The 13,479-nt window shown below is 41.2% G+C and overlaps 1 protein-coding gene across 1 annotated transcript in view; it reads right to left on the bottom strand.

Moving 5' to 3' along the window:
* Positions 1–9,485, bottom strand: part of filip1l (filamin A interacting protein 1-like) — a 45,455-nt gene extending 35,970 nt beyond the window's left edge. The window contains exon 1 of the mRNA XM_028400076.1: positions 9,256–9,485. The gene's annotated coding sequence lies outside the window, so the exon portion shown is untranslated. The remainder of the gene's footprint in view (positions 1–9,255) is intronic.
* Between the last annotated feature and the right edge of the window lie 3,994 nt (positions 9,486–13,479).

Below are 13,479 nucleotides of genomic sequence, written 5' to 3'. Positions count from 1 at the left end.
CATTGTGTACACCGCAATTTGAGTAAGATGCACACTCAGCTGATGAACAAACGCATGTGCTGGAGGGTTTGAGCTAAGGTTGTTGTTGTTGTGCAACAGATCCAAAGGGTCACAGACGTGTAGTTTGGCCCCACTGGGGGGGGAGTCCTACATGTGCAAGTATCACGTATCTGCAAAATCTCAAAGATGGATCAGAAATATGTCACATAGTTCATAAAAAAAGTTCACTGAGGGGACAGGAAAGAGGCTCAGTTTCCATCCCATACCGTTTGAATGAGTTTTGAGATCATGCTTGTATGTAACTGGTGAAAGGAAATGGAAGCAAGTATGGAGAGTCCCCAAAAAGCTGGCCAGCTGTGCAGATTTGTGTTCTTGGACAGATGTGGAACTAATTTGCTTATGTGTAGTTACACTGTTCAAAACATTAATTACTCTTTTACTAAGATTCCATTCAAGGATTTATGAATCTTACAGTAAAGTTCCCATGAATGGGCTGCTTATTTAGTGTGGAGATCTATGGGCAAGACTCTTTTCCACAGTCCAAACAAGCAAACACTGCAAATAGATTTTGGAAGACGGCCGTCTGCTGTGTGGAAATGGCTTTCAGGTCTTGCTTTACCTGAGGTAAAAAAAAATGCATGTGTGCATATTTTATCCGTGACTGTGTGTCGTCAGCTTCAACAGAAAAGGCGAGAAGACAATTAGTCGCCAGCTGTGGTGAGAGTCCTCAGTTAACCTGGTGAAAGAATCAGATTGCTCTATGAATTCTAGAGAACCACTGTATGAATAAACATGTGTGACGTGAGGTAACATCACCTCTTACTGATCCCAGTGTCAGTTTTTATGATCCATTTTCAGGTGCCAGAAGGTGATGTTATGTTTGTGTTTGATCAGAACTTATGCAACACATTTGGCAGCTTAGTTTGCTTTTGGCAATGAAGACATGATTGTAAAATCAAGCACATGGTTAAGGATTGCTTTTTTCATTTTTACTGCTGATGTGTTGACAAATTATTTATTATTATTATTATTATTATTATTATCTTATCTTATCTTAAATCTGACTTTGAGTTGCATCCTCTTGTGAATATATGGAAGAGGATTAGGGCCACTGAAAAATTTAATTCTGAATCTGTCCACCATGGTCTCGTCACCAAGTCACTGGTTTACAGGTACCCGTAGTTCTGAGTTTAATCTCAGAATTCTGCCTTTAATCTCAGAATTCTAACTTTAATCTCAGAATTCTGACTTTTTTCTCAGAATTCTGACTTTAATCTCAGTTCTGACTTTTTTGTTCAGAATTCTGACTTTAATCGCAGAATTCTGAAAATATGCAGCCTTTCTTTTGTTTTTTGTGTTAATTATCTGATCTATGGAGCAGAATATTGAGATTCTGAGATGTCTTAATTGGGTTATAGAGATGGTGTGTTTGTGTGTCTGGGCCTCTGTGTGACAGTTTATGAGTAAGAAAGATGGCTAGCTGATTGCATTGTGCATGTTTCTTTGTACAGAAGAGGATAAAAAAAAATTGTGATGACAGAAAAAAAAATATTTTGACTTTAAACTCAGAATTCTGACTTTTTTCTCAGAATATTGACTTTAATCTCAGAATTCTGACTTTCATTTCGGATTTCTGACTTTTTTCTCCAAATTCTGACTTTAATCTGAGGATTCTGACTTTAATCTCAGAATTGTTTTTTTTCTCAGAATTCTGACTTTAATCTCAGAATTCTGACTTTAATCCCCAAATTCTGACTTTTTTCTCAGATTTCTGACTTTAATCTCAGAATTCTGACTTTTTTCTCAGAATTCTGACTTTATAGATTAAAAATTTCAATTCTGAGACAAATCTCAGAATAAGAGCATTTTAGTAGCAAAAAAAATAGTGGAAGTTTGTTAACATGGCCTAATCTTAGCTATATTACTAATAACACTTTATCCGCTGAGTTCGCAAAAGTTGAGAGGGTGAAAGGTGAGCATGCAGGTGTGCTACAAAGAAAAACACACCTCCTTTCTCACACATGCAAACAGCACACAAATTACAGTGAATTCCTGAGGCCTGACATCATGCTGCTGTCAATATGATTGAGGGGAAGCAGATCAAAAGGGAGCCAGAGAAAGTGAAGAGAGAGAGGCGAGGGAGAGATGGAGGAGTAGCAGCAGCAGCTTATCCTCTGGTAGTGTGCACTGTACAAGTGTGGCTAAATCACTGCTTACAGTGTCCGCACACAAGCGTTAAATGGTTTCATGTGGCTGAAGGGGGGCTGTAACATTTTTCCAGCTTTTCCTAGTCCAACTAGATGAACTCAAACATGCACAGAAAACAAGTCTTCATTCAGTGATGGTCAGTTAAAGGGATGAAAGAAAGCATCTGTGTTTTTTTTTCACCCAAAATCATTCAAAATGCATGTTTCTGACTTGTTTTTAATGCATCTCAAGCCAATGTTTTTATGTTTTTTAACGTGTAAGAAGGCATGGGCTTCCTGAGAATAGATCAGTTTCTGCTCATATTTCTGCTTTATTAAATGCATCATCAGTAGTCCTAACAGCACTAAAGCTTTCAGAGAGTAGCACGCTGTTTACAAACAGAGCCGAGGTTGCCATAGCGACAGGTAGCGATCAGCCTCCAGGCTTCCTGCCTGGATGTGGTGCCGTAAAAACCATGGGAGAGTACGGCAACAAAGTCATTGAAAGTCGTCCAAAACTTGCTCCAGAACCATCAGGCAGACAACAAAGATGTTTCAGTTCACATTGTTATTTAAAACTGCAGCATATGTGACAGTGGCTCTTAAAATGCCTGTCTGGTGCAAAATGAAAATTTTTATACATCAGTGCCTGTTCTGTGCTGCAGGGAAAGACTGTGTTACATTTTAGTGTCTCACAGTCTTGATCAACGGAGGCCCACTGTGCAGTAATAAATATGATGATGCAGAGCATCATCTGAGCAGGGATACGACATCTCACTGATGGCAACTAACTCTTCATAAAGATCTTTGCACCAGGTTCCCTGCTGCACAAATGCACTTTATTCATTCTTTTTTTCACCAGGGGGCGCCATGTTGCCAGTAATGTTTTAAATTGCATGACTATAACTATGTAGACTTAATGTCTTATTTTAGTGTGCCAAATACTGTATAAAAGTTTTATTATAAATAAATATATTAATAAATATTACATATAATGTTTTTTATCATATATTATTTATATTGTGTGTTTTCATATGCATTTATTGTCATTATTAATATTATTATTCTAAATAATCAATATTATTTTATATTAATACAATATACAAAAATATGATTATTATAATTGTTGTTATTGTTATAAATAATACAATATAAATTATTATAAACAATACTAATAATAATAATAGCCATAATAATAATCATAATCATAACAATATAAATAACATATGAATAATAATTATTGTTTATAATAATAATAACAATATAACATTGTTATTATTGTTTATAATAATTTATATTATATTATTTATAACAACAACAACAATAATAATAATAATAATAATATTATGTAAACATTATTATTATTATATTTTTAACTAATTTTAACTAGTTTTTATACACCAGCTTTCATAAAATATAAGATCTGAGATCTAAGAAGATTATACAAAATACAGTATAAAAGTTACATATTGAATTAAAATTACATATGATAACATTCCATGTTTATATACCAGCTTTCAGAAAAAGGAAATATTTTATAATAAAAATATAAAATTATTGGAGACGTTCTGCCAACACACCTGCAGTTGCAGCTTTTCACCACAGGAGACTTTCAAACGAGATAAAGAGATAAAATATTAAACCAGGATACACAGCCTGGGCCAAAGCAAACACTTCTAAGCTTATCCGACACTCACAGTGACAGTGGAGGTGATGAGCTCTGTTCCTCTGCCAGGTTTATATTTAAAGGAGATTTCGGTGTGGGAGCAGGGACCAGTTTGAAGTGTGAAATGTGGCCAGGGTCTGCTCTGAATGTGTTAACACACATACACACATATACTATGGTGCTGCCATAAGAATGTCTTTCTCCTGACCTCATGGCTGGCTGTAAATGTTGCATTTTACAGCGTGCACGAAGGCGTGTGTAGTATTTTTAATTGTCTAGGAGGTTCTCAGTGTACACTAGAGAACTGCTTAACAAGGTCAAGCTGGGAAAAGGAAAAACAGACAGCACTGTATGAGGTCTGTGACCTCTTCACCAGGATTAAGACCCAAAACTGACTTTTTATTAGTGTCCGTCCTGCTGTTTTGATGCACACGATGCTGTTACTGTTACTCTTTACACTGGCAGATGCTGACTCTATGTTTAGCTAGGAGGACTCTCATTTCATCCTCGATACATGTCCTAAACACGCCCATTATATTTAATATGAAGGATCGGCTTTCGTCCTTTTGGCAGGTGCTCCACGCCACTCGTCATCAGACTGTAACCTTGTCTGTTGTGAAGCATGTGAGGGCTGGTGCGCTCAGCCCTGCTGGATGTCACCGGGGTCGTCTGGTTCAATGGCAGACTGCTGTGTTTCAAACACAGGCTGTGCCCCTGAGCACCTATACCGTAACACCTTGTATAGACGCGCATCTACAATCCTCGCATCAGGTGTGTTGACCAAGCTTTTTCAGATGACGGCAGTAAAAAAAATATTCACTCACTCAAGCAATGGCATCTTTGCAGCATCTCCGTACAGCAATATGTAGCCGTTGCCATGGTTGCAGTGGCATCTTAGCATCTTATATAAATCTGTGTAGTAAGGTGGTTCCTTAAGGGCCACTAGAGGTGGCCCCTAAAAGTAATTTGGTTCCCTTTGACCTCCCACACTATAAGTCTTAGTCCAGTTCTAACAAGCCCGGACAACAATCTTCACTTTCAAACATCTATACAGCTGATAAGATGTACAAACTGAACCTGAACCTAACCTCAGGAGTTACCAAAAACTGATTGTCCTTCTAAATTAAGCCAAAAATCCAGGTCCCCTTTCCTCATGTTAAAATCCGATCCTCTGTTCCAGCCTGTGCCTGCACCCCCTGTCTGAATGTCCTGGGTGGTGCCTAGCATGACTGAGCAGCTCCAGACAGATCCAATGTTACAGAGGTGTGAATAGCTGGAATGGCCTGTCACCACAAGGGCCACCAGGGAAGAAAACAACATCACCTACACAAGCCCCAACATCCTGACACCGGCAGCTTCGAGCTGTAGTGCAGAATTTTGACGGCGCTTTGTTTTAGGAATATTATTCAGATTATTGCAGCTTCAGGGTTTGGGTAATACAAGGTTTGGGACGTGGATATGTGCAGTGCCTTTTCACATCAATGGCTATAAGAAAGCAGTATAATGCAGTCAAGTTGAGGTTTATTGGTAGTTTTCTCATTTCATCAAAGACTCAAGTGTGTTAGTTTTAGATTTATTAATCTGACTATTTGTAACTTGCATTAGAGTTAGAGTTGCTCTGCTCAGCCAGCAGAGGGCAGCGCTTTTTTAGTTTTGGTAGTAGCCATCTTTAGCTTTGGGTCTGGATACACATGCAACACACTGAAAGACCATTAAGACATTTAACAATTTGATGGATTTATTTCAGTGTGTGTGTTTGTGTAGCCACAGCTTGCCACATGTTAACTGGATTGCTGCTTTAGTGTCCTGCAGACAGCTTGTGTTGTCAAGTATTTTTGAGGAGATGGCATTTTAACAGATTACTGCATGGATTAAATCAGACTGTAGACCAGATTACATGCATTTAATTTTTGCCATGTGACTGCTTGTCATATGTTAACCAGCTACGACTTCCTAGTTGGGGAAAAGGCAGCAGTATGTTTTGTTTTTTACAGAATACATTCAACATTCAATACATTGAAGGACCATCATAAAGTTCAGTTATTATTTTTTTTAGTATTTATTTTTTAGTTTTTTCAAAGTTACATGTGTAAAGTGCGCTTGCAGAGCAGGTGTTTGAAAAAGAAACAAAAAAACATGGACGTCAGCAAGCACGCATTCATTCATGCATGCATTCCCAGCCTGTCTATCCATCTGTGTAGTGACAGAGGATTGACAGTAGAGGATTACAGGGTCACATGCTGTCACTTTGTCCTCACTGTGCAGGTTGAAAGATTATGCTATGTGGTAGAGGGTGCATTTCACATGTCATGCCATCATCAATGAAGCAGAAATGCTGCTTTTCCTCATCATCGCCAAAGGCTTAATGACTGTTGCATCAGCACCTCTTCACTGTAATCCAAACTGTCCTGTGGAGGTCAACAAACCCTGGCGCTAAAATTAGGGGATATTGGAGGACAGATGACAGGACAAAGGTGATGCAAAGAAATCAGACCAAGTTTTAGAGGAGGGATCAGAAGCTTTGTGACATTGTGATGTTTTCACCAAAAAGAGCCTTTATTTTGAAACCACTAAATTGAGCTGAGGCATGGTGAAAGATCTGTGCTTGTGCTGCAGTCTTGCATTGTCTTGTCACATGAAGGAGTTTTGATTCAGGTAAGCAGCCTCAGAAGATGTCCTTCACTGCTATTGTGGCTCTGCCCCCCCCCTCTGCCATTGTTATGAGTCATCTTGGCAGATAGGTGTAATACGCACTCCTTCAGCACTCTGCTGCCTGACACCGTAGCACTCTGTTGCACAAATCACTTCCATTTAGGACCAAATCTGTCCAAAGGCCAAAGTGAGGCTCTCTCCTCCTCCTCCTCCAGGCCTCCTCTTAAACAAGAGGTAGCAGGGAAATGTTAGTGGGGCATCAGAAAATAGCCCTGATAATTGACTGTCATTTAGCAAATGCAAAAGCCATGCAAAGTTACAGAGCCCTGCTAAGCCTCATCTCCATTTCTATAGCAACCGCAAACACATAGAGGGGCAACAATGGCTTAAAGAGGAGCAGCAGGGATCCTCTCTGTGTTTTATTTATCTTTTTTTTGACCTGGTGCATATTAAGCGTCAGGCTGCCACCTGTGTTGCTTTATCCAATCATGTTACATATGCCAAGAATTTAACAACCAAAGCCGACACCCCCCCCCCCCTCCATTGTGGGAACACAATGCAAAAATAGCAGCAAGATGTGAGCCGGTTCACATCCAGGTTGGAACGATGTGAAGAATTGGTTTATATAATGTGTCTCTATAAAGCAAGATAAGCTATGCTAAATCAAATTTAGCACTGTGGCACGTTACATAATATTTGGAATGTTTAAAAGGAGCAATTTCACTTTAAACTAGCTTAGCACTAGCTTAGCATAAATATTTTTAAGTGGGTATTTCTACTCTTTTTACACTGAAATACCATATAGATGCAGGGGCTTTTTAACATATTAACCCAGTCTATTGTCAGTTAATAATGAGCCGTCATGTACTTTTTGACTGATTGTAGCCTTTCACACTGCAAAGCCAGATGTTAGTGGGTTTTTTACTTACGGCTTACAGCGTCTCCTTTTTTTTCTGAGTAGGACAGATTTGCAGAAGACTAAATAATATCTAAAACAAATATGCTAATGTTACAGTTCATGAGCGACAGTTGCGTACATTTGATCGTCATCATGGAAAGCACTGACTCCGTCAAACACACTTTGACATAGAATGTATGTTCTAAATACAGCAATAGTAGTGACGCACTGGCAAAACCCAGCAATGTAACCGCTTAGCATTAATAGCATCAGGAAATGAAAAGGACGCTTTAGATCGAAATATGCCCCTGAGCTTCTTCTTATCCTCTCATAGGAACGGATTCTGCGAAAGCATGTTGATCTGATCTCACAGGCACGGACTTATTTTGACTTGGCCCTACAGCAGAAGGCTGCGGGGGTCAGAGGGACCGATGTTGGACAACACGGGCGTTTCTCTCTCGGTATATATAGAGCTCTTTTCCCAGAGCTTGGAGCAGTTGGTATTCTGTGAGAGAGAAACAGGATCCCCCCCCTTAGACAAATGATACAATTCACTGTTCCTGCAGCCAGATCCATGCTCATATGGACTCACATGGACTCACATGTTCCATATTAAGGCCCTTTTTTGGTGTGTTTTACGGCTAATCAAGCAGAGAGTTGCTTTAATTTGCACACACCCTCTCTCGTCCAATCTCTTACTATCGATAAATCTCACACCTCAGATTAAACCTCAGAGCCAGGCCTTCTAATCCCACCTACAGCTGGTGAAGCTCAGGAGGTTTATGCACAATTTGTCTAATGATCTCTGGCCCACTACCCTCAAACTGTCAATCACAGTGGAAGCAGAGGCAGCGTTTTGCTGGATTGTAAACTCTGTTCAATTTTAAATTCATTCTGAAACAAAGTCTAAACCTGTTAATCCCAACCTAGACGTGTAATCCCAAAACTTGAAATATAAGGATCCTTCATGACCTTATGACCTCAGACAAACGCCATTCACCTCAAACTTGATGAGTAATCTGCTGCCTCCTTCAAGTTTTTTTGTCAGATTACCAGCACCAGAAGGCTGCGGCTCTCCTCCTCAGCTGTACTTAAAGGGATTAACCTGTCACTTGTAGCCACACGCTAAACCCGAAGCTAATTAAAGCTGCATCTGGAGGCATGGTGGGGGTGGTCCTTCCTTCTGTCAGCCCAAATATTTACTCACAGGAGGGTGGAGTGGAGTGGAGTGGAGTGTTTCCACACCTGTTGATTTTTGTCTGTATTGATCAAACCAAGATGGCGTCATGCTTGAAACATTTCAATCAACTACGGATGCCAGTGGAGGACAAATCAGAAAAATATATTTCCAAACTGAGGGCCTGGTAACACGACCTTCACTCCTCCTTCACACCAAGATACTGTATGACACCCGCTGTGGGTTCTCATGGACAGGATGCCCTTTGGAAATTCCCCGGCTGAAACCAATACGACCCCCGTCCGTGTAACGGCAGCCAGACGGTATCACTGATGAATTATCACCGTCACGTGATGTGGTGTGTAGCGCTCCCATCATCAGATCCTGTTTCGCCCTCATCAGCAATCAATCAGAAAGTTTCACAAACAAAAAAAATTACCACTGTAGTCTTAATTTAATCCAATTAGATGAAATTTAGATTAGCAGGACTTCATTGTGACCCCTTCCAGAGCCCCTTAATCTGTCCAATTAGCACAGAGAAGCATGTGTGTTTTACAAAAAATCATCAAATTTGGCACTGACATTAATCCTGCAAGATTATTATTCAGAAAATATATTGCACACTCATCCACTTGTGACACACACACAGCCTCTCCAAGCCAAGCTCTGGTCTTACCTCTGCAGTGCCCCTGGCTGTGCCGTCAGCCCACCCGTTCAGATGGGAGTGTTATCCTCAGCTCCGCTCTCCTTGACGACAGCGAGCGTCTCCCTCCTCTCTCACTCCGTCTCTCTCCACCGTCCACTGTGTCCTCAACTGGCCTCTTGTATCATCGGACGATGATTAGGAGAAAAGGAGAGGAGTGTCTCCTGGTAGACTATGCTGCTGCTGTTGCTTGTGTGTGTGCGTGTGTGATGCCTGTAGCAGACTGAATACAGAATGTGTGTGAGTGTGTGTGTGTGCAAGAGAGAGAGCAAGGAGGGGGGAGGCAGGACAGGAGCCAATGCAATGCAGATATCAGGGCTGTTGCAGTTAAATTTAAACCAACCTCTCTTCTGACACCTTGAGCCACACACACACACACAGTGGTCTGGTGGGACCATATGGCCCTTGACAGCAGACTGAGCCCTTGGGAGTGTGTGACTGTCCATGCCTGAGGAGAGGAGGCAGCAAAATGTAGATGTTTCACTAAAGTGTTGGTGACTCCATTTCCCACAATGCAACACATAATGTCAGATTTTCTTTTCTTCTACGCTGATTTCCCTTTAACAAAGTGTTTTTTTTCACCTTGCAGAGGGGTGGGGTTGGACCAAAAATAGATATTTGACACTTTAAGTGCCAACCCCTGCTCCGGCTAACAAAACTGGGCTAGTTTGTGAAGGAGGAGGGTCACATTGTTGTGATGCATGCTGGGAGAAAATATTTCATTAGATGGCGGGGGGGATGTCATCCAATAAAAAGACCTGTGGATAAATATTTAAAAAAATGTAGTATTACAATAAGAGTTAATGGGACCTAGGTGGAAAATACCATATAAAACTGCTGCTACACAAAAACTAATAATGCATCAAACTCAATATTTTGGTTAATCTTTGACATATCCATGACAGATATAAAAATAATTAAAGTTGCAAACAGCGATGACGGGCCCTCACAGCCCTTGCGGTCCGCGGGACCAGCAGCCGCCGCCTCCCCTATCAGCCACAGACCTCTCTCCCAGCTGTACCGGCACGAGCTGTGGTCTGCAGGGCAGAAGAGTACAGCAAAACACACATGTACAAAAGACAGGTCCTCCAGCCAGCAGGTGGTGCAGCAACTGTAGCATATCAGCATGTCAATCTGTGCAGCGTCCGATGTTAGCATGACTATAAAGTTTCATCCACATAGGATGTAGTAGGTGGGAGATACAAGCAACAAGACATTTATTTCCTGTGTGTTGGCGAAGGGTCAACTTTGTGGCAGCGCCACGGCCAGGCCGTGTGACGGAGTGCTGCGTTTTTGATAACTTTTAGTCCCTAATGCCTTAAGAGTAACCAGACCAAGTTTCAGGTGTATTGGAGAAATCCTGTAAGAGGAGTTCATAAAAGTGCGGGGAGTGAAAAATGCAAAATGGCACAGGTTTTTTCAAAATGTCGGACTTCCTGTGCGTTTTAGAGTATACCTCCAAGAGACTTTTTTTCTTGTCTAGAGGTGATACATATGCATACCAATTTTTATGTGTGTAGGTCAAACGGGGAAGCAGATCTCATTTCAGGGGGTGCTGCCGAGCCATGTGGCCACGCCCAAGTGTGACGATGAAGTGATATGAAAAGGCGTACAGGGGCTGATGTCATGATAGAGTAAGAGGCAGGTAGGAAGAACAAATCTAGAAACACAGAAGCTTTCTCTATGGTGGCAAAGGGTCACCTTTGTGGCGATGCCCCGCCCACACGGTGTAACATCGACCTGCGTTTTTGATAACTTTTGCTCAGCCATGTCTTCAGAACCAGGTGACAAAATCACAGGTCCGTCAGTATTTCCCTAGGAGGAGTTCATTCAAATACGAGGTGTGGAACATGGATAATCTGCCTGAGCACAATTCATACCGCCAGTAGGTGACGCTATGAGAGCTTGTGGGCATTAGCATATCAATCTGTTCAGAATGACATGCTCAGCATGCCTGATTTTTTGCATCCACATAGGATGAAGTATGTGGGAGATACAGCAACAAACACATCCATTTCCTGTGCATTGGCGAAGGGTCAACTTCGTGGTGGCGCCATAGCCAGACCGTGTGACGAAGTGCTGCGTTTTTGATAACTGACCCCTTAAGGGCGAGTGCACCAATTTTCAGCTGTATCAAGCGATTCCCCTAGGAGGAGTTCGCAAAAGTGCGGGGTGTGCAAATTGGAACAAGGCATGATTTTTTTCAAAATGGCGGACTTCCTGTACATCGTGGAATTTTTGTCCAAGAGGCTTTTTTTCTTGTCACAAGGCGATACATCAGTGTACCGAGTTTCAGGTCTGTAGCAGTTGCGGTGAATATTTTCACACTTTAGGGGGCGCTGCAGAGCCATGCAGCCACGCCCGCCAATGGCGACAGTGTCAAGTCACGATTTTCGTCAGGGGACAATTTTGTGCCAAATTTGGTGAGTTTTGAGCACGTTTCAGGGGTCAAAATCGCGATACCGTGGGCGGAACGAGAAATACTTATATAATAATAAACGCTTGCATTTCATTAGGGCTCCTCGCACCATTCGGTGCTCGGGCCCTAATGACTCAGCCACCTAACTTTTGTTTTATGACTTTTTTGTGTTTTCTTCCTAAAAAATACTGTGACATCAAGTGATCAAACTGGCATTTAAAGGGTTAAATTCCTCAAAAATAATTTGTTTGGTAGTTTTGAGCTGGGCTGAAGTTGTTTAACATATTTATAGAGAAAAGAGCAGAACAAAATATTAATCTGTTATGTTTTTATAGCATTATTTTAGAAGCAGACATTTTTGTCACTAATGACACAAAAGGGTAGTAAATTAAGTGTGTGTGTTTTTATGTAGGTGTGTGTGTGTGACACACACCTACATAAAAAAATCCCACAATGCATCTCTTCACATCCTACTGCAAGTACATAATCATCACAGCTCAAAGTGAAGGCCCTGAGCTTCCATCTCTCAGCGCTCGGGTGACTTGAGTCTGAGTCTTAGAGAAGCTCCAGAGATAGTTACACTACAGAGGAATTATCACTATGAGGAAGATGAGAGAAGTCATATATTTTTAATTTGATTTTTCATTGAGGAATGATTTGTTACCTGCCATGTAAAACCATGCAAACCTTTTCCACTGCACGCTGCCAAGTCAAGTGTCATAAAGCACAAACACTCTGACTCTCTTCCCCCTCTCTCCACATTAGTTTAAAAACACAGAGGTATTTATGGAGCATCAGCACTCTCCTAGTAGAGTTCCTGGAGCTCTCCTGAACATGTGGGACTGGCAGTGCTTAGTTTAAAGATAGACCAGGTTTTGGTCCCAGGCTAATTTGTATCCTTCTCTCTCCTGGTGCGCACACACAGGCCCGTCTGTCTGTCTTGTGCAATTTAGGAAGGACGCATTTAACTTGGATAAAGGAATCTGGCGCCATCTACTGGTGAACAGGAGGAACAGGCCAATTCCACAGTCACTCATTTGTTCATTCAGTCCTTATAATATGTAATAGATCCCAGAAAGAGTTGATGCATGTGATGATTAGTAAATAAACGCTGTTGCACTTGTGTCAGGTGTGATTTGTGTCATTTCTAAATGAAACTAAATAAATAAAAAATGTAAAAATATAGTCAGTGTTTAGGAATGGATGTTCTTTGTGTTGTTTTTATTTTTAAAGGAACGATAAGAACGGTAGGTGGTGGTAATGCACCTCAAACGTTGGTTGTCACCCACCATTGAACAGAAGAAGAAGAAGTTCTCAGTGGAAGTATTACGTTGGCAGCGTATCCGCACCATTTTTTAAACAACCCGAAGCAGGTGAGTGATGCAGTGGCGTTACGCTGCAGGTGTGGAAGTTTGGCTGCTTCGACTAATTTACTCGTTGTGGCAGTGAGCTGGTATCACCACACGTCACACCTAGTGATGGGTTTTCGAGGCTTTGTTGAAGCTTTGACACCTGATTCAAGAAATGGTTCATTACTCGAGGCTTTAATGACACAGTGCTCGAGTAGGACATCTAGTGGTGAATAAAATGAATTGCGGTGTGTGTTACTGGTTCATGGATTGTTTGGGATTTGAATCGCCATGCACACTCTCCTTCGACTGCACTACATGGTTGAATTGTTTCAGGCTGACACAATAAAATACATTAAACTTTCAGTTTCACTGCACAAAATTAAATTTTGATATACTTAAGGCTGCTGCCAATGACCAGCAAGGAGC

Source organism: Parambassis ranga, chromosome 2 (genome assembly GCF_900634625.1).
Source record: "Parambassis ranga chromosome 2, fParRan2.1, whole genome shotgun sequence".
Classification (NCBI taxonomy): Eukaryota; Metazoa; Chordata; class Actinopteri; family Ambassidae; genus Parambassis; species Parambassis ranga.
The sequence above is the reverse complement of the archived record's forward strand: the minus strand, read 5'-3'. Positions and strand labels throughout refer to the sequence as shown.